The sequence below is a fragment of the Heterodontus francisci genome, chromosome 43 (genome assembly GCF_036365525.1).
Source record: "Heterodontus francisci isolate sHetFra1 chromosome 43, sHetFra1.hap1, whole genome shotgun sequence".
In the NCBI taxonomy this organism is placed as follows: Eukaryota; Metazoa; Chordata; class Chondrichthyes; order Heterodontiformes; family Heterodontidae; genus Heterodontus; species Heterodontus francisci.
The window spans coordinates 6,389,129-6,412,094 of NC_090413.1; positions in this window are offsets into that span (position 1 = coordinate 6,389,129).

The window sequence follows — 22,966 nt, forward strand, 5'->3', positions numbered from 1 at the left end:
AGAGCAGGGTTACTCACACTGTAATACACAGAGCAGGGTTAATCTCTCACTAATATACAGAGTAGGGTTACTCACACTGTAATACACTGAGAAGGGCTACTCTCACACGAATACACAGAGCAGGGTTACTCTCACACTAATACACAGAGCAGGGTTACTCTCTTACTAATACACAGAGCAGGGTTACTCTCACACTAATACACAGAGCAGGGTTACTCTCACTAATACACAGAGCAGGGTTACTCTCACGAATGCACAGAGCAGGGTTACTCTCACTAATATACAGAGTAGGGTTACTCACACTGTAATACACAGAGCAGGGTTACTCTCACGAATGCACAGAGCAGAGTAACTCTCACACTAATACACATAGCAGGGTTACTCACATTGTAATACACAGAGCAGGGTTACTCTCACACTAATACACAGAGCAGGGTTACCCACACTGTAATAAACTGAGCAGGGTTACTCTCTCACTAATATACAGAGTATGGTTACTCTCACACTAATACACAGAGCAGGGTTACTCTCACACTAATACACAGAGCAGGGTTACTCTCACAGTAATGCACAGAGCAGGGTTACTCTCACACTAATGCACAGAGCAGGGTTACTCTCACTGTAATACACAGAGCAGGGTGACTCTCACACGAATACACAGAGGAGGATGACTCTCACACTAATACACAGAGCAGGGTTACTCTCACTAATGTATAAAGTAGGGTTACTGACACTATAATGCACAGAGCAGGGTTACTCACACTGTAATACAAAGAGCAGGGTTACTCTCACACTAATACGCAGAGCAGGGTTACTCACACTGTAATACACAGAGCAGGGTTACTCTCACACTAATACACAGAGCAGGGTTACTCTCACACTAATACACAGAGCAGGGTTACCCACACTGTAATAAACTGAGCAGGGTTACTCTCTCACTAATATACAGAGTAGGGTTACTCTCACACTAATACACAGAGCAGGGTTACTCTCACACTAATGCACAGAGCAGGGTTACTATCTCACCAATGCACAGACCAGGGTTACTCTCACTAATGCACAGAGCAGGGTTACTCTCACACTAATGCACAGAGCAGGGTTACTCTCACACTAATGCACAGAGCAGGGTTACTCTCACACTAATACTCAGAGCAGGGTTACTCACACTGTAATACACAGAGCAGGGTTACACTCGCACTCATACACAGAGCATGGTTACTCTCACTGAAATGGAGTAATAATGTAATACTCTCACTAATGCACAGAGCAGGGTTACTCACACTGTAATACACTGAGCATGGTTACTCTCACACTGTAATACACTGAGCAGGGTTACTCTCACACTGTGATACACAGAGCAGGGTTACTCTCACTAATACACAGAGCATGGTTACTCACACTGTAATACACAGTGCAGGTTACTCTCTTACTAACATCCAGAGTAGGGTTACTCACACTGTAATACACAGAGCAGGGTTACTCTCACACTCTAATGCACAGAGCAGGGTTACTCTCACTCATACACAGAGGATGGTTACTCACACTGTCATACACAGTGCAGGTTACTCTCTTACTAATATCCAGAGTACGGTTACGCTCACACTGTAATACACAGAGCAGGGTTACTCTCACACTGTAATACACAGAGCAGGATTACTCTCACACTAATACACAGAGCAGGGTTACTGTCATTAATATACAGAGTAGGGTTACTGACACTATAATGCACAGAGCAGGGTTACTCATACCGTAATACACAGAGCAGGGTTACTCTCACACTAATACACAGAACAGGGAACTCACACTGTAATACACAGAGCTGGGTTACTCTCACACTAATACACAGAGCAGGGTTACTCACACTGTAATACACAGAGCAGGGTTACTCTCACGCTAATATACAGAGCAGGGTTACTCACACTGTAATACACAGAGCAGGGTTACTCTCTTACTAATACACAGAGCAGGGTTACTCACACTGTAATACACAGAGCAGGGTTACTCTCACTAATGCACAGAGCAGGGTTACTCTCACACTAATACACAGAGCAGGGTTACTCACACTGAAATACACAGAGCAGGGTTACTCTCTCACTAATATACAGAGTAGGGTTACTCACACTGTAATACACTGAACAGGGTGACTCTCACACAAATACACAGAGCAGGGTTACTCTCACACTAATACACACATCAGGGTTACTGTCACTAATATACAGAGTAGGGTTACTGACACTATAATGCACAGAGCAGGGTTACTCACACTGTAATACACAGAGCAGGGTTACTCTCACACTAATACACAGAGCAGGGTTACTCTCACTAATATACAGAGTAGGGTTACTCACACTGTAATACACAGAGCAGGGTTACTCTCACTAATACACAGAGCAGGGTTACTCACACTGTAATACACAGAGCAGGGTTAATCTCTCACTAATATACAGAGTAGGGTTACTCACACTGTAATACACTGAGAAGGGCTACTCTCACACGAATACACAGAGCAGGGTTACTCTCACACTAATACACAGAGCAGGGTTACTCTCACTCTAATACACAGAGCAGGGTTACTCTCACACGAATACACAGAGCAGGATTACTCTCACACTAATACACAGAGCAGGGTTACTGTCACTAATATACAGAGTAGGGTTACTGACACTATAATGCACAGAGCAGGGTTACTCTCACACGAATACACAGAGCAGGATTACTCTCACTCTAATACACAGAGCAGGGTTACTCTCACACTAATACACAGAGCAGGGTTACTCTCACACTAATACACAGAGCAGGGTTACTCTCACTAATACACAGAGCAGGGTTACTCTCACGAATGCACAGAGCAGGGTTACTCTCACTCATATACAGAGTAGGGTTACTCACACTGTAATACACAGAGCAGGGTTACTCTCACGAATGCACAGAGCAGAGTAACTCTCACACTAATACACATAGCAGGGTTACTCACACTGTAATACACAGAGCAGGGTTACTCTCACACTAATACAGAGAGCAGAGTTACCCACACTGTAATAAACTGAGCAGGGTTACTCTCTCACTAATATACAGAGTAGGGTTACTCTCACACTAATACACAGAGCAGGGTTACTCTCACACTAATGCACAGAGCAGGGTTACTCTCACACTAATGCACAGAGCAGGGTTACTCTCACTGTAATACACAGAGCAGGGTGACTCTCACACGAATACACAGAGGAGGATGACTCTCACACTAATACACAGAGCAGGGTTACTCTCACTAATGTATAAAGTAGGGTTACTGACACTATAATGCACAGAGCAGGGTTACTCACACTGTAATACAAAGAGCAGGGTTACTCTCACACTAATACGCAGAGCAGGGTTACTCACACTGTAATACACAGAGCAGGGTTACTCTCACACTAATACACAGAGCAGGGTTACTCTCACACTAATACACAGAGCAGGGTTACCCACACTGTAATAAACTGAGCAGGGTTACTCTCTCACTAATATACAGAGTAGGGTTACTCTCACACTAATACACAGAGCAGGGTTACTCTCACACTAATACACAGAGCAGGGTTACTCTCACACTAATGCACAGAGCAGGGTTACTCTCACACTAATGCACAGAGCAGGGTTACTCTCACTGCAATACACAGAGCAGGGTGACTCTCACACGAATACACAGAGGAGGATGACTCTCACACTAATACACAGAGCAGGGTTACTCTCACGAATGTATAAAGTAGGGTTACTGACACTATAATGCACAGAGCAGGGTTACTCACACTGTAATACAAAGAGCAGGGTTACTCTCACACTAATACACAGAGCAGGGTTACTCACACTGTAATACACAGAGCAGGGTTACTCTCACACTAATACACAGAGCAGGGTTACTCACACTGTAATACACAGAGCAGGGTTAGTCTCACACTAATACACAGAGCAGGGTTACTCACACTGTAATACACAGAGCAGGATTACTCTCTTACTAATACACAGAGCAGGGTTACTCTCACACTAATACTTAGAGCAGGGTTACTCTCACTACTACACAGGGCATGGTTACTCTCACTAATATACAGAGTTGGGTTACTCACACTGGAATACACAGAGCTGGGTTACTCTCACTAATGCACGGAGCAGGGTTACTCTCACACTAATACACAGAGCAGGGTTACTCACACTGTGATACACAGAGCAGGGTTACTCTCACACTAATACACAGAGCAGGGTTACTCACACTGTAATACACAGAGCAGGGTTACTCTCTCACTAATATACAGAGCAGGGTTACTCTCACACTAATACACAGAGCAGGGTTACTCTCACACTAATGCACAGAGCAGGGTTACTCTCACACCAATGCACAGACCAGGGTTACTCTCACTAATGCACAGAGCAGGGTTACTCTCACACTAATGCACAGAGCAGGATTACTCTCACACTAATGCACAGAGCAGGGTTACTCTCACACTAATACACAGAGTAGGGTTCCTCACACTGTAATACAGAGAGCAGGGTTACACTCACACTCAGACACAGAGCATGGTTACTCTCACTGAAATGGAGTAATAATGTAATACTCTCACTAATGCACAGAGCAGGGTTACTCACACTGTAATACACTGAGCATGGTTACTCTCACACTGTAATACACTGAGCAGGGTTAATCACACACTGTGATACACAGAGCAGGGTTACTCTCACTAATACACAGAGGATGGTTACTCACACTGTAATACACAGTGCAGGATACTCTCTTACATACATCCAGAGTAGGGTTACTCACACTGTAATACACAGAGCAGGGTTACTCTCACACTGTAATGCACAGAGCAGGGTAACTCTCACTCATACACAGAGGATGGTTACTCACACTGTCATACACAGTGCAGGTTACTCTCTTACTAATATCCAGAGTACGGTTACTCTCACACTGTAATACACAGAGCAGGGTTACTCTCACACTGTAATACACAGAGCAGGATTACTCTCACACTAATGCACAGAGCAGGGTTACTGTCATTAATATACAGAGTAGGGTTACTGACACTATAATGCACAGAGCAGGGTTACTCATACTGTAATACACAGAGCAGGGTTACTCTCACACTAATACACAGAACAGGGAACTCACACTGTAATACACAGAGCTGGGTTACTCTCACACTAATACACAGAGCAGGGTTACTCACACTGTAATACACAGAGCATGGTTACTCTCACGCTAATATACAGCGCAGGGTTACTCTCACTGTAATACACAGAGCAGGGTTACTCTCTTACTAATACACAGAGCAGGGTTACTCTCACACTGATACACAGAGCAGGGTTACTCTCACTAATACACAGAGCAGGGTTACTCTCACGAATGCACAGAGCAGGGTTACTCTCACTAATATACAGAGCAGGGTTACTCTCACACTAATACACAGAGCAGGGTTACTCACACTGTAATAAACAGAGCAGGGTTACTCTCTCACTAATACACAGAGCAGGGTTACTCTCACACTAATGCACAGAGCAGGGTTACTCTCACACTAATACACAGAGCAGGGTTACTCTCACACTAATGCACAGAGCAGGGTTACTCTCACACTAATGCACAGAGCAGGGTAACTCTCACTGTAATACACAGAGCAGGGTTACTCTCACTAATATACAAAGTAGGGTTACTGACACTATAATGCACAGAGCAGGGTTACTCACACTGTAATACACAGAGCAGGGTTACTCTCACACTAATACACAGAGCAGGGTTACTCACACTGTAATACACAGAGCAGGGTTACTCTCTTACTAATACACAGAGCAGGGTTACTCTCACACTAATACACAGAGCAGGGTTACTCTCACTAATACACAGGGCATGGTTACTCTCACTAATATACAGAGTAGGGTTACTCACACTGTAATACACAGAGCAGGGTTACTCTCACTAATGCACAGAGCAGGGTTACTCTCACACTGATACACAGAGCAGGGTTACTCACACTGTAATACACAGAGCAGGGTTAATCTCTCACTAATATACAGAGTAGGGTTACTCACACTGTAATACACTGAGAAGGGCTACTCTCACACGAATACACAGAGCAGGGTTACTCTCACACTAATACACGGAGCAGGGTTACTCTCACTCTAATACACAGAGCAGGGTTACTCTCACACGAATACACAGAGCAGGATTACTCTCACACTAATACACAGAGCAGGGTTACTGTCACTAATATACAGAGTAGGGTTACTGACACTATAATGCACAGAGCAGGGTTACTCACACTGTAATACACAGAGCAGGGTTACTCTCACACTAATACACAGAGCAGGGTTACTCACACTGTAATACACAGAGCAGGGTTACTCTCTTACTAATACACAGAGCAGGGTTACTCTCAGACTAATACACAGAGCAGGGTTACTCTCACTAATACACAGGGCATGGTTACTCTCACTAATATACAGAGTAGGGTTACTCACACTGTAATACACAGAGCAGGGTTACTCTCACTAATGCACAGAGCAGGGTTACTCTCACACTGATACACAGAGCAGGGTTACTCACACTGTAATACACAGAGCAGGGTTAATCTCTCACTAATATACAGAGTAGGGTTACTCACACTGTAATACACTGAGAAGGGCTACTCTCACACGAATACACAGAGCAGGGTTACTCTCACACTAATACACGGAGCAGGGTTACTCTCACGCTAATACACAGAGCAGGGTTACTCTCACACGAATACACAGAGCAGGATTACTCTCACACTAATACACAGAGCAGGGTTACTGTCACTAATATACAGAGTAGGGTTACTGACACTATAATGCACAGAGCAGGGTTACTCTCACACGAATACACAGAGCAGGATTACTCTCACTCTAATACACAGAGCAGGGTTACTCTCACACTAATACACAGAACAGGGTTACTCACACTGTAACACACAGAGCTGGGTTACTCTCACACGAATACACAGAGCAGGGTTACTCTCACACTAATACACAGAGCAGGGTTACTCACACTGTAATACACAGAGCAGGGTTACTGCACGCTAATATGCAGAGCAGGGTTACTCACACTGTAATACACAGAGCAGGGTTACTCTCTTACTAATACACAGAGCAGGGTTACTCTCACACTAATACACAGAGCAGGGTTACTCTCACGAATGCACAGAGCAGGGTTACTCTCACTAATATACAGAGTAGGGTTACTCACACTGTAATACACAGAGCAGGGTTACTCTCACGAATGCACAGAGCAGAGTAACTCTCACACTAATACACATAGCAGGGTTACTCACACTGTAATACACAGAGCAGGGTTACTCTCACACTAATACACAGAGCAGGGTTACCCACACTGTAATAAACTGAGCAGGGTTACTCTCTCACTAATATACAGAGTAGGGTTACTCTCACACTAATACACAGAGCAGGGTTACTCTCACACTAATGCACAGAGCAGGGTTACTCTCACTGTAATACACAGAGCAGGGTGACTCTCACACGAATACACAGAGGAGGATGACTCTCACACTAGTACACAGAGGAGGATGACTCTCACACTAATACACAGAGCAGGGTTACTCACACTGTAATACACAGAGCAGGGTTACTCTCACACTAATACACAGAGCAGGGTTACTCTCACACTAATGTACAGAGCAGGGTTACTCACACTGTAATACACAGAGCAGGGTTACTCTCTTACTAATACACAGAGCAGGGTTACTCTCACACTAATACTCAGAGCAGGGTTACTCTCACTAATACACAGGGCATGGTTACTCTCACTAATATACAGAGTTGGGTTACTCACACTGTAATACACAGAGCAGGGTTACTCTCACTAATGCACAGAGCAGGGTTACTCTCACACTAATACACAGAGCAGGGTTACTCACACTGTGATACACAGAGCAGGGTTACTCTCACTAATGTATAAAGTAGGGTTACTTACACTATAATGCACAGAGCAGGGTTACTCACACTGTAATACACAGAGCAGGGTTACTCTCACACTAATACACAGAGCAGGGTTATTCTCACACTAATGTACAGAGCAGGGTTACTCACACTGTAATACACAGAGCAGGGTTAGTCTCACACTAATACACAGAGCAGGGTTACTCACACTGTAATACACAGAGCAGGGTTACTCTCTTACTAATACACAGAGCAGGGTTACTCTCACACTAATACTCAGAGCAGGGTTACTCTCACTAATACACAGGGCATGGTTACACTCACTAATATACAGAGTTGGGTTACTCACACTGTAATACACAGAGCAGGGTTACTCTCACTAATGCACAGAGCAGGGTTACTCTCACACTAATACACAGAGCAGGGTTACTCACACTGTGATACACAGAGCAGGGTTACTCTCACACTAATACACAGAGCAGGGTTACCCACACTGTAATAAACTGAGCAGGGTTACTCTCTCACTAATATACAGAGTAGGATTACTCTCACACTAATACACAGAGCAGGGTTACTCTCACACTAATGCACAGAGCAGGGTTACTCTCACTGTAATACACAGAGCAGGGTGACTCTCACACGAATACACAGAGGAGGATGACTCTCACACTAGTACACAGAGGAGGATGACTCTCACACTAATACACAGAGCAGGGTTACTCACACTGTAATACACAGAGCAGGGTTACTCTCACACTAATACACAGAGCAGGGTTACTCTCACACTAATGTACAGAGCAGGGTTACTCACACTGTAATACACAGAGCAGGGTTACTCTCTTACTAATACACAGGGCATGGTTACTCTCACTAATATACAGAGTTGTGTTACTCACACTGTAATACACAGAGCAGGGTTACTCTCACTAATGCACAGAGCAGGGTTACTCTCACACTAATACACAGAGCAGGGTTACTCACACTGTGATACACAGAGCAGGGTTACTCTCACTAATGTATAAAGTAGGGTTACTTACACTATAATGCACAGAGCAGGGTTACTCACACTGTAATACACAGAGCAGGGTTACTCTCACACTAATACACAGAGCAGGGTTACTCACACTAATGTACAGAGCAGGGTTACTCACACTGTAATACACAGAGCAGGGTTAGTCTCACACTAATACACAGAGCAGGGTTACTCACACTGTAATACACAGAGCAGGGTTACTCTCTTACTAATACACAGAGCAGGGTTACTCTCACACTAATACTCAGAGCAGGGTTACTCTCACTAATACACAGGGCATGGTTACTCTCACTAATATACAGAGTTGGGTTACTCACACTGTAATACACAGAGCAGGGTTACTCTCACTAATGCACAGAGCAGGGTTACTCTCACACTAATACACAGAGCAGGGTTAGTCACACTGTGATACACAGAGCAGGGTTACTCTCACACTAATACACAGAGCAGGGTTACTCACACTGTAATACACAGAGCAGGGTTACTCTCTCACTAATATACAGAGCAGGGTTACTCTCACACTAATACACAGAGCAGGGTTACTCTCACACTAATGCACAGAGCAGGGTTACTCTCACACCAATGCACAGACCAGGGTTACTCTCACTAATGCACAGAGCAGGGTTACTCTCACACTAATACACAGAGCAGGGTTACTCTCACTGTAATACACAGAGCAGGGTTACTCTCACATGAATACACAGAGCAGGATTACTCTCACACTAATCCACAGAGCAGGGTTACTCACACTGTAATACACAGAGCAGGGTTACTCTCACACTAATACACAGAGCAGGGTTACTCACACTGTAATACACAGAGCAGGGCTACTCTCACACTAATACACAGAGTAGGGTTAATCTCACACTAATACACAGAGCAGGGTTACTCACACTGTAATCCACAGAGCAGGGTTACTCTCTCACTGATATACAGAGTAGGGTTACTCTCACACGAAGATCTAGTGTAGGGTTACTCACACTGTAATACACTGAGCAGGGTTACTCTCACACTAATACACAGAGTAGGGTTACTCTCTCACTAATATACAGAGTAGGGTTACTCACACTATAATACACAGAGCAGGGTTACTCTCACACGAATACACAGAGCAGGGTTACTCTCACACTAATACACAGAGCAGGGTTACTCTCACTGTAATACACAGTGCCGGGTTACTCTCACTAATACACAGAGCAGGGTTACTGACACTATAATGCACAGAGTAGGGTTACTCTCACTAATGCACAGAGCAGGGTTACACTCACACTAATGCACAGAGCAGTGTTACTCTCACTAATACACAGTGCCGGGTTACTCTCACTAATATACAGAGTAGGGTTACTCACAGTGTAATACACTGAGCAGGGTTACTCTCACTAATGCACAGAGCAGGGTTACACTCACACTAATGCACAGAGCAGTGTTACTCTCACTAATACACAGAGCAGGGTTACTCTCACACGAATGCACAGAGCAGGGTTACTCTCACTGTAATACACAGAGCAGGGTTACTCTCACATGAATACACAGAGCAGGATTACTCTCACACTAATACACAGAGCAGGGTTACTCTCACTAATATACAGAGTAGGGTTAATCACACTGTAATACACAGAGCAAGTTTACTCTCACGAATATACAGAGTAGGGTAAATCACACTGTAATACACAGAGCAGGGTTACTCTCACTAATATACAGAGTAGGGTTAATCACTCTGTAATACACAGAGCAGGGTTACTCTCACTAATATACAGAGTAGGGTAAATCACACTGTAATACACAGAGCAGGGTTACTCTCACTAATATACAGAGTAGGGTTAATCACTCTGTAATACACAGAGCAGGGTTACTCTCACTAATATACAGCGTAGGGTTACTCACAGTGTAATACACAGAGCAGGGTTACTCTCACTAATATACAGCATTGGGTTAATCACACTGTAATACACTGAGCAGGGTTACTCTCACTAATATACAGAGTAGGGGGTTAATTACACTGTAATACACAGAGCAGGGTTACTCTCACTAATATACAGAGTAGGGTTAATCACACTGTAATGCACAGAGCAGGATTACTCTCACTAATGCACAGAGCAGGGTTACTCACACAAATACACAGAGCAGGGTTACACTCACTAATATACAGAGTAGGGTTACTCACACTGCAATACACAGAGCAGGGTTACTCTCACCAATACACAGAGCAGGGTTACTCACACTGTAATACTCAGAGCAGGGTTACTCTCACTAATATACAGAGCAGGGTTACTCACACTGTAATACAAAGAGCAGGGTTACTCTCACTAATACGCAGAGCAGGGTTACTCTCACGAATGCACAGAGCAGGGTTACTCTCACTAATGCACAGAGCAGGGTTACTCTCACTAATGCACAGAGCAGGGTTACACTCACTAATATACAGAGTAGGGTTAATCACACTGTAATACACTGAGCAGGGTTACTCTCACTAATGCACAGAGCAGGGTTACTCTCACTAGTATACAGAGTAGGGTTACTCACACTGTAATACACAGAGCATGGTTACTCTCACTAATATACAGAGTAGGGTTAATCACACTGTAATACACTGAGCAGGGTTACTCTCACAAACAGACAGAGTAGGTTTAATCACACTGTAATACACTGAGCAGGGTTACTCTCACTAATGCACAGAGCAGGGTTACTCTCACTAGTATACAGAGTAGGGTTAATCACACTGTAATACACTGAGCAGGGTTACTCTCACAAACAGACAGAGTAGGTTTAATCACACTGTAATACACTGAGCAGGGTTACTCTCACTAATGCACAGAGCAGGGTTACTCTCACTAGTATACAGAGTAGGGTTAATCACACTATAATACACAGAGCAGGGTTACTCTCACTAATACACAGAGCAGGGTTACTCTCACTAATATACAGAGTAGGGTTAATCACACTGTCATACACAGAGCAGGGTTACTCTCACTAATATACAGAGTAGGGTTAATCACACTGTAATGCACAGAGCAGAGTTACTCTCACAAACAGACAGAGTAGGTTTAATCACACTGTAATACACTGAGCAGGGTTACTCTCACTAATGCACAGAGCAGGGTTACTCTCACTAGTATACAGAGTAGGGTTACTCACACTGTAATACACAGAGCAGGGTTACTCTCACTAATATACAGAGTAGGGTTAATCACACTGTAATACACTGAGCAGGGTTACTCTCACAAACAGACAGAGTAGGTTTAATCACACTGTAATACACTGAGCAGGGTTACTCTCACTAATGCACAGAGCAGGGTTACTCTCACTAGTATACAGAGTAGGGTTAATCACACTGTAATACACTGAGCAGGGTTACTCTCACAGACAGACAGAGTAGGTTTAATCACACTGTAATACACTGAGCAGGGTTACTCTCACTAATGCACAGAGCAGGGTTACTCTCACTAGTATACAGAGTAGGGTTAATCACACTATAATACACAGAGCAGGGTTACTCTCACTAATACAAAGAACAGGGTTACTCTCACTAATATACAGCGTAGGGTTACTCACACTGTAATACTCAGAGCAGGGTTACTCTCACTAATATACAGAGTAGGGTTACTCACACTGTAATACACAGCGCAGGGATACTATCACTAATATACAGAGTCGGGTTAATCACACTGTAATGCACAGAGCAGGGTTACTCTCACAACCATACACAGAGCAGGGTTACTCTCACTAATATGCAGATTAGGGTTACTCACACACTCATACACAGAGCAGGGTTAATCCCACTGTAATACAAAGAGCAGGGTTACTCTCACTAATATACAGCGTAGGGTTACTCACACTGTAATACTCCGAGCAGGGTTACTCTCACTAATATACAGAGTAGGGTTACTCACACTGTAATACACAGCGCAGGGATACTATCACTAATATGCAGAGTAGGGTTACTCACACTGTAATACACAGAGCAGGTTACTCACACACTCAAACACAGAGCAGGGTTACTGTCACTAATATGCAGTGTAGGGTTTCTCTCACTAATATGCAGAGTAGGGTTACTCACACTGTAATACACAGAGCAGGTTACTCACACACTCATACACAGAGCAGGGTTACTCTCACTAATATGCAGTGTAGGGTTTCTCTCACTAATATGCAGAGTAGGGTTACTCACACTGTAATACACTGAGCAGGGTTACTCTCACTGATGCACAGAGCAGGATTCCTCTCACTAATGCACAGAGCAGGGTTACACTCCCTAATATACAGAGTAGGGTTAATCACTCTGTAATACACAGAGCAGGGTTACTCTCACTAATACACAGAGCAGGGTTACTCACACTGTAATACAAAGAGCAGGGTTACTCTCACTAATATACAGCGTAGGGTTACTCACACTGTAATACTCAGAGCAGGGTTACTCTCACTAATATACAGAGTAGGGTTACTCACACTGTAATACACAGCGCAGGGATACTATCACTAATATACAGAGTCGGGTTAATCACACTGTAATGCACAGAGCAGGGTTACTCTCACAACCATACGCAGAGCAGGGTTACTCTCACTAATATGCAGATTCGGGTTACTCACACACTCATACACAGAGCAGGGTTACTCTCACTCATGCACAGAGCAGGATTCCTCTCACTAATGCACAGAGCAGGGTTACACTCCCTAATATACAGAGTAGGGTTAATCACTCTGTAATACACAGAGCAGGGTTACTCTCACTAATATTCAGAGTAGGGTTACTCACACTGTAATACACAGAGCAGGGTTACTCTCACTAATATACAGCGTAGGGTTACTCACACACTCATACACAGAGCAGGGTTACTCTCACTAATATGCAGAGTAGGGTTACTCACACTGCAATACACAGAGCAGGTTACTCACACACTCATACACAGAGCAGGGTTCCTGTCACTAATATGCAGTGTAGGGTTTCTCTCACTAATATGCAGAGTAGGGTTACTCACACTGTAATGCACAGAGCAGGGTTACTCACACACTCATACACAGAGCAGGGTTACTCTCACTAATATGCAGTGTAGGGTTTCTCTCACTAATATGCAGAGTAGGGTTACTCACACTGTAATACACTGAGCAGGGTTACTCTCACTAATGCACAGAGCAAGGTTACATTCCCTAATATACAGAGTAGGGTTAATCACTCTGTAATACACAGAGCAGGGTTACTCTCACTAATATACAGCGTCGGGTTACTCACACTGTAATACACAGAGCAGGGTTACTCTCACTAATATACAGAGTAGGGTTAATCACACTGTAATGCACAGAGCAGGATTACTCTCACTAATGCACAGAGCAGGGTTACTCACACTAATATACAGAGTCGGGTTAATCACACTGTAATACACTGAGCAGGGTTACTCTCACTCATGCACAGAGCAGGATTCCTCTCACTAATGCACAGAGCAGGGTTACTCACACGAATATACAGAGTCGGGTTAATCACACTGTAATACACTGAGCAGGGTTACTCTCACTCATGCACAGAGCAGGGTTACTCACACTGTAATACACAGAGCAGGGTTACTCTCACGCGAATACACAGAGCAGGGTTACTCTCACACTGTAATACACAGAGCAGGGTTACTCTCACTAATACACAGAGCATGCTTATTCGCACTGTAATACACAGAGCAGGGTTACTCTCACACTGTAATACACAGAGCAGGGTTACTCTCACACTAATACACAGAGCAGGGTTACTCTCACTGTAATGCACAGAGCAGGGTTACTCACACTGTAATACACAGAGCAGGGTTACTCTCACTAATACACAGAGCATGCTTACTCACACTGTAATACACAGAGCAGGGTTACTCTCACTAATACACAGAGCATGCTTACTCACACTGTAATACACAGAGCAGGGTGACTCTCACACTGTAATACACAGAGCAGGGTTACTCTCACACTAATACACAGAGCAGGGTTACTCTCACTGTAATACACAGAGCAGGGTTACTCTCACACTAATACACAGAGCAGGGTTACTCTCACTGTAATGCACAGAGCAGGGTTACTCACACTGTAATACACAGAGCAGGGTTACTCTCACTAATACACAGAGCATGCTTACTCACACTGTAATACACAGAGCAGGGTTACTCTCACTAATACACAGAGCAGGGTTACTCTCACTGTAATACACAGAGCAGGGTTACTCTCACACTAATACACAGAGCAGGGTTACTCTCACACTAATACACAGAGTAGGGTTACTCTCACTGTAATACACAGAGCAGGGTTACTCTCACGCGAATACACAGAGCAGGGTTACTCTCACTGTAATGCACAGAGCAGGGTTACTCTCACTGTAATGCACAGAGTAGGGTTACTCTCACTGTAATGCACAGAGCAGGTTTACTCTCTTACTAATACACAGAGCATGATTACTCTCACTATAATGCACAGAGCAGGGTTACTCTCTTACTAATACGCAGAGCAGGGTTACTCTCTTACTAATATACAGAGTAGGGTTACTCACACTTTAATGCACAGAGCAGGGTTACTCTCTTACTAATACACAGAGCAGGGTTACTCTCACAGTAATGCACAGAGTTGGTTTACTCTCTTACTAATACACAGAGCATGCTTACTCTCACTATAATGCACAGAGCAGGGTTACTCTCTTACTAATACGCAGAGCAGGGTTACTCTCTTCCTAATATACAGATCAGGGTTACTCACACTGTAATACACAGAGCAGGGTTACTCTCACTAATATACAGAGTAGGGTTAATCACACTGTAATACACTGAGCAGGGTTACTCTCACAAACAGACAGAGTAGGTTTAATCACACTGTAATACACTGAGCAGGGTTACTCTCACTAATGCACAGAGCAGGGTTACTCTCACTAGTATACAGAGTAGGGTTAATCACACTGTAATACACAGAGCAGGGTTACTCTCACTAATACACAGAGCAGGGTTACTCTCACTAATATACAGAGTAGGGTTAATCACACTGTCATACACAGAGCAGGGTTACTCTCACTAATATACAGAGTAGGGTTAATCACACTGTAATGCACAGAGCAGGGTTACTCTCACTAATACACAGAGCAGGGTTAATCCCACTGGAATACAAAGAGCAGGGTTACTCTCACTAATATACAGCGTAGGGTTACTCACACTGTAATACTCAGAGCAGGGTTACTCTCACTAATATGCAGCGTCGGGTTAATCACACTGTAATACACTGAGCAGGGTTACTCTCACTAATACACAGAGCAGGGTTACTCTCACTAATGCACAGAGCAGGGTTACTCACATGAATACACAGAGCAGGGTTACACTCACTAATATACAGCGTCGGGTTACGCACACTGTAATACACTGAGCAGGGTTACTCTCACAACCATACACAGAGCAGGGTTACTCTCACTAATATGCAGTGTAGGGTTTCTATCACTAATATGCAGAGAAGGGTTACTCACACTGTAATACACAGAGCAGGGTTACTCTCACTAATATGCAGAGTAGGTTTACTCTCAGTAATGCACAGAGCAGGGTTACGCACACACTCATACACAGAGCAGGGTTACTCACACACTCATACACAGAGCAGGGTTACTCTCACTAATATGCAGAGTAGGGTTACTCTCACTAATATGCAGAGCAGAGTTACTCTCACTAATGCACAGAGCAGGGTTATTCTCACTAATGCACAGAGCAGAGTTACTCACACTGATATGCAGTGTAGGGTTTCTATCACTAATATGCAGAGAAGGGTTACTCACACTGTAATACACAGAGCAGGGTTACTCTCACTAATATGCAGAGTAGGTTTACTCTCAGTAATGCACAGAGCAGGGTTACGCACACACTCATACACAGAGCAGGGTTTCTCACACACTAATACACAGAGCAGGGGTACACTCACTAATATGCAGAGTAGGGTTTCTCTCACTAATATGCAGAGCAGGGTTACTCTCACTAATGCACAGAGCAGGGTTACTCTCACTAATATGCAGAGCAGGGTTACTCTCACTAATGCACAGAGCAGGGTTACTCTCACTAATATACAGAGTAGGGTTACTCACACTGTAAGACACGGAGCAGGGTTACTATCACTGTGATACACAGAGCAGGGTTACTCTCACTAACATGCAGAGTAGGCTTACTCTCACGGTAATACACAGAGCAGGGTTACTCTCACTAATATACAGAGTAGGGTTAATCACACTGTAATACACGGAGCAGGGTTACTCTCACTGTAATACACAGAGCAGGGTTACTCTCACTAATATACATAGTAGGGTTAATCACACTGTAATACACAGAGCAGGGTTACTCTCACTAATATACAGAGTAGGGTTAATCACACTGTAATACACAGAGCAGGGTTACTCTCACTAATACACAGAGCAGGGTAACTCTCACTAACATACAGAGTAGGGTTAACCACACTGTAATACACAGAGCAGGGTTACTCTCACTAATATACAGAGTAGGGTTAATCACACTGTAATACACGGAGCAGGGTTACTCTCACTGTAATACACAGAGCAGGGTTACTCTCACTCATCCACAGAGCAGGGTTACTCACACTAATATGCAGAGTAGGGTTACTCACGCTGTAATACACAGAGCAGGGTTACTCTCACTAATACACAGAGTAGGGTTAATCACACTGTAATACACGGAGCAGGGTTACTCTCACTGTAATACACAGAGCAGGGTTACTCTCACTCATCCACAGAGCAGGGTTACTCACACTAATATGCAGAGTAGGGTTACTCACGCTGTAATACACAGAGCAGGGTTACTCTCACTAATACACAGAGCAGGGTTAATCTCACTAATATACAGAGTAGGGTTAATCACACTGTAATGCACAGAGCAGGGTTACTCTCACTAATATACAGAGTAGGGTTAATCATACTGTAATACACAGAGCAGGGTTACTCTCACTAATATACAGAGTAGGGTTAATCATACTGTAATACACAGAGCATGGTTACTCTCACTAATACACAGAGCAGGGTTACTCTCACTAATATACAGAGTAGGGTTAATCACACTGTAATACACAGAGCAGGGTTACTCTCACTAATATACAGAGTAGGGTAAATCACACTGTGAGACACAGGGCAGGGTTACTCTCACTAATATACAGAGTAGGGTTAATCACACTGTAATACGCAGAGCAGGGTTACTCTCACTAATATACAGAGTAGGGTAAATCACACTGTAAGGCACAGAGCAGGGTGATTCTCACTAATATACAGCATAGTGTTACTCACACTGTAATACACAGAGCAGGGTTACTCTCACTAATATACAGAGTAGGGTTAATCACACTGTAATGCACAGAGCAGGATTACTCTCACTAATGCACAGAGCAGGGTTACTCACACTAATAAACAGAGCAGGGTTACTCTCACTAATATACAGAGTAGGGTTACTCACACTGTAATGCACAGAGCAGGATTCCTCTCACTAATGCACAGAGCAGGGTTACTCACACTAATACACAGAGTAGGGTTACACTCACTAATATACAGAGTAGGGTTACTCACACTGTAATACACAGAGTAGGGTTACTCTCACTAATATACAGAGTAGGGTTAATCACACTGTAATACACGGAGCAGGGTTACTCTCACTGTAGTACACAGAGCAGGGTTACTCTCACACTGTAATACACAGAGCAGGGTTACTCTCACTAATACACAGAGCATGCTTACTCACACTGTAACACACAGAGCAGGGTTACTCTCACACTGTAATACACAGAGCAGTGTTACTCTCACTAATACACAGATCATGCTTACTCACACTGTAATACACAGAGCAGGGTTACTCTCACACTGTAATACACAGAGCAGGGTTACTCTCACACTAATACACAGAGCAGGGTTACTCTCACTGTAATGCACAGAGCAGGGTTACTCACACTGTAATACACAGAGCAGGGTTACTCTCACGCGAATACACAGAGCAGGGTTACTCTCACACTGTAATACACAGAGCAGGGTTACTCTCACTAATACACAGAGCATGCTTACTGACACTGTAATACACAGAGCAGGGTTACTCTCACACGAATACACAGAGCAGGGTTACTCTCACTGTAATGCACAGAGCAGGGTTACTCTCACTGTAATGCACAGAGCCGGGTTACTCACACTGTAATACACAGAGCAGAGTTGTTCTCACACTAATGCACAGAGCAGGGTTACTCTTTTACTGATACACAGAGCAGGGTTACTCTCACGCGAATACACAGAGCAGGGTTACTCTCACTGTAATGCACAGAGTAGGGTTACTCACACTTTAATGCACAGAGCAGGGTTACTCTTACTAATGCACAGAGCAAGGTTACTCTCACTGTATTACACAGAGGAGGGTTACTCTCTTACTAATACACAGAGCAGGGTTACTCTCACAGTAATGCACAGAGTTGGTTTACTCTCTTACTAATACACAGAGCATGATTACTCTCACTATAATGCACAGAGCAGGCTTACTCTCTTACTAATACGCACAGCAGGGTTACTCTCTTCCTAATATACAGAGCAGGGTTACTCACACTGTAATACACAGAGCAGGTTTTCTCTCAAGCTAATGCACAGAGCAGGGTTACTCTCTTCCTAATATACAGATCAGGGTTACTCACACTGTAATACACTGAGCAGGGTTACTCTCTTACTAATACACAGAGCAGAGTTGCTCTGTTACAAATATACAGAGCAGGGTTACTCTCACTGTAATACACAGAACAGGGTTACTCTCACTGTAATATACAGAGCAGGCTTACTCTCACTGTAATACACAGAACAGGGTTACTCTCACTGTAATACTCAGAGCAGGGTTACTCTCGCACTGTAATACACAGAGCAGGGTTACTCTCTTACTAATACACAGAGCAGGGTTGCTCTGTTACAAATATGCAGAGCAGGGTTACTCTCACTGTAATATACAGAGCATGGTTACTCTCACTGTAATACACAGAACAGGGTTACTCTCACTGTAATACTCAGAGCAGGGTTACTCTCACACTGTAATGCACAGAGCAGGGTTACTCTCTTACTAATACACAGAGCAGGGTTACTCTCACACTAACACACAGAGCAGGGTTACTCTCACAGTGTAATACACAGAGCAGGGTTACTCTCACTAATACACAGATCATGCTTAGTCACACTGTAATACACAGAGCAGGGTTACTCTCACACTGTAATACACAGAGCAGGGTTACTCTCACTGTAATGCACAGAGCAGGGTTACTCTCACTAATGCACAGAGCAGGATTCCTCTCACTAATGCACAAAGCAGGGTTACACTCACTAATATACAGAGTCGGGGTAATCACACTGTAATACACTGAGCAGGGTTACTCTCACTCATGCACAGAGCAGGATTCCTCTCACTAATGCACAGAGCAGGGTTACACTCCCTAATATACAGAGTAGGGTTAATCACTCTGTAATGCACAGAGCAGGGTTACTCTCACTAATATACAGCGTAGGGTTACTCACACTGTAATACACAGAGCAGGGTTACACTCACTAATATACAGCGTAGGGTTACTCACACTGTAATACACAGAGCAGGGTTACTCTCACTAATATACAGAGTAGGGTTAATCACACTGTAATACACGGAGCAGGGTTACTCTCACTGTAGTACACAGAGCAGGGTTACTCTCACACTGTAATACACAGAGCAGGGTTACTCTCACTAATACACAGAGCATGCTTACTCACACTGTAATACACAGAGCAGGGTAACTCTCACACTGTAATACACAGAGCAGGGTTACTCTCACTAATACACAGATCATGCTTACTCACGCTGTAATACACAGAGCAGAGTTGTTCTCACACTAATACACAGAGCAGGGTTACTCTCACTGTAATGCACAGAGCAGGGTTACTCTCACTGTAATGCACAGAGTAGGGTTACTCACACTTTAATGCACAGAGCAGGGTTACTCTTACTAATGCACAGAGCAAGGTTACTCACACTGTAATACACAGAGCAGGGTAACTCTCACACTAATACACAGAGCAGGGTTACTCTCACTGTAATGCACAGAGCAGGGTTACTCACACTGTAATACACAGAGCAGGGTTACTCTCACGCGAATACACAGAGCAGGGTTACTCTCACACTGTAATACACAGAGCAGGGTTACTCTCACTAATACACAGAGCATGCTTACTCACACTGTAATACACAGAGCAGGGTTACACTCACACTGTAATACACAGAACAAGGTTACTCTCACACTAATACACAGAGCAGGGTTACTCTCACTGTAATGCACAGAGCAGGGTTACTCACACTGTAATACACAGAGCAGGGTTACTCTCACTAATACACAGAGCATGCTTACTCACACTGTAATACACAGAGCAGGGTTCTCTCACTAATACACAGAGCATGCTTACTCACACTGTAATGCACAGAGCAGGGTGACTCTCACACTGTAATACACAGAGCAGGGTTACTCTCACACTAATACACAGAGCAGGGTTACTCTCACTGTAATGCACAGAGCAGGGTTACACTCACACGAATACACAGAGCAGGGTTACTCTCACTGTAATGCACAGAGCAGGGTTACTCACACTGTAATACACAGAGCAGGGTTACTCACACTAATGCACAGAGCAGGATTACTCTCACTAATGCACAGAGCAGGGTTACTCACACTAATACACAGAGCAGGGTTACTCACACGAATACACAGAGTCGGGTTAATCACACTGTAATACACTGAGCAGGGTTACTCTCACGAATATACAGAGTAGGGTTAATCACACTGTAATACACAGAGCAGGGTTACTCTCACTAATGCACAGAGCAGGGTTACTCTCACTAATATACAGAGTAGGGTTAATCACACTGTAATACACAGAGCAGGGTTACTCTCACTAATGCACAGAGCAGGGTTACTCTCACTAATATACAGAGTAGGGTTAATCACACTGTAATACACAGAGCAGGGTTACTCGCACTGTAATGCACAGAGCAGGGTTGCTCTCACTAATGCACAGAGCAGGATTCCTCTCACTAATGCACAAAGCAGGGTTACACTCACTAAGATACAGAGTCGGGGTAATCACACTGTAATACACTGAGCAGGGTTACTCTCACTCATGCACAGAGCAGGATTCCTCTCACTAATGCACAGAGCAGGGTTACACTCCCTAATATACAAAGTCGGGTTAATCACTCTGTAATACACAGAGCAGGGTTACTCTCACTAATATACAGCGTAGGGTTACTCACACTGTAATACACAGAGCAGGGTTACACTCACTAATATACAGCGTAGGGTTACTCACACTGTAATACACAGAGCAGGGTTACTCTCACTAATATACAGAGTAGGGTTAATCACACTGTAATACACGGAGCAGGGTTACTCTCACACTGTAATACACAGAGCAGGGTTACTCTCACTAATACACAGAGCATGCTTACTCACACTGTAATACACAGAGCAGGGTTACTCTCACACTGTAATACACAGAGCAGTGTTACTCTCACTAATACACAGATCATACTTACTCACGCTGTAATACACAGAGCAGGGTTACTCTCACACTGTAATACACAGAGCAGGGTTACTCTCACACTAATACACAGAGCAGGGTTACTCTCACTGTAATGCACAGAGCAGGGTTACTCACACTGTAATACACAGAGCAGGGTTACTCTCACGCGAATACACAGAGCAGGGTTACTCTCACACTGTAATACACAGAGCAGGGTTACTCTCACTAATACACAGAGCATGCTTACTGACACTGTAATACATAGAGCAGGGTTCCTCTCACTAATACACAGAGCATGCTTACTGACACTGTAATACACAGAGCAGGGTTCTCTCACTAATACACAGAGCATGCTTACTCACACTGTAATACACAGAGCAGGGTGACTCTCACACTGTAATACACAGAGCAGGGTTACTCTCACACGAATACACAGAGCAGGGTTACTCTCACTG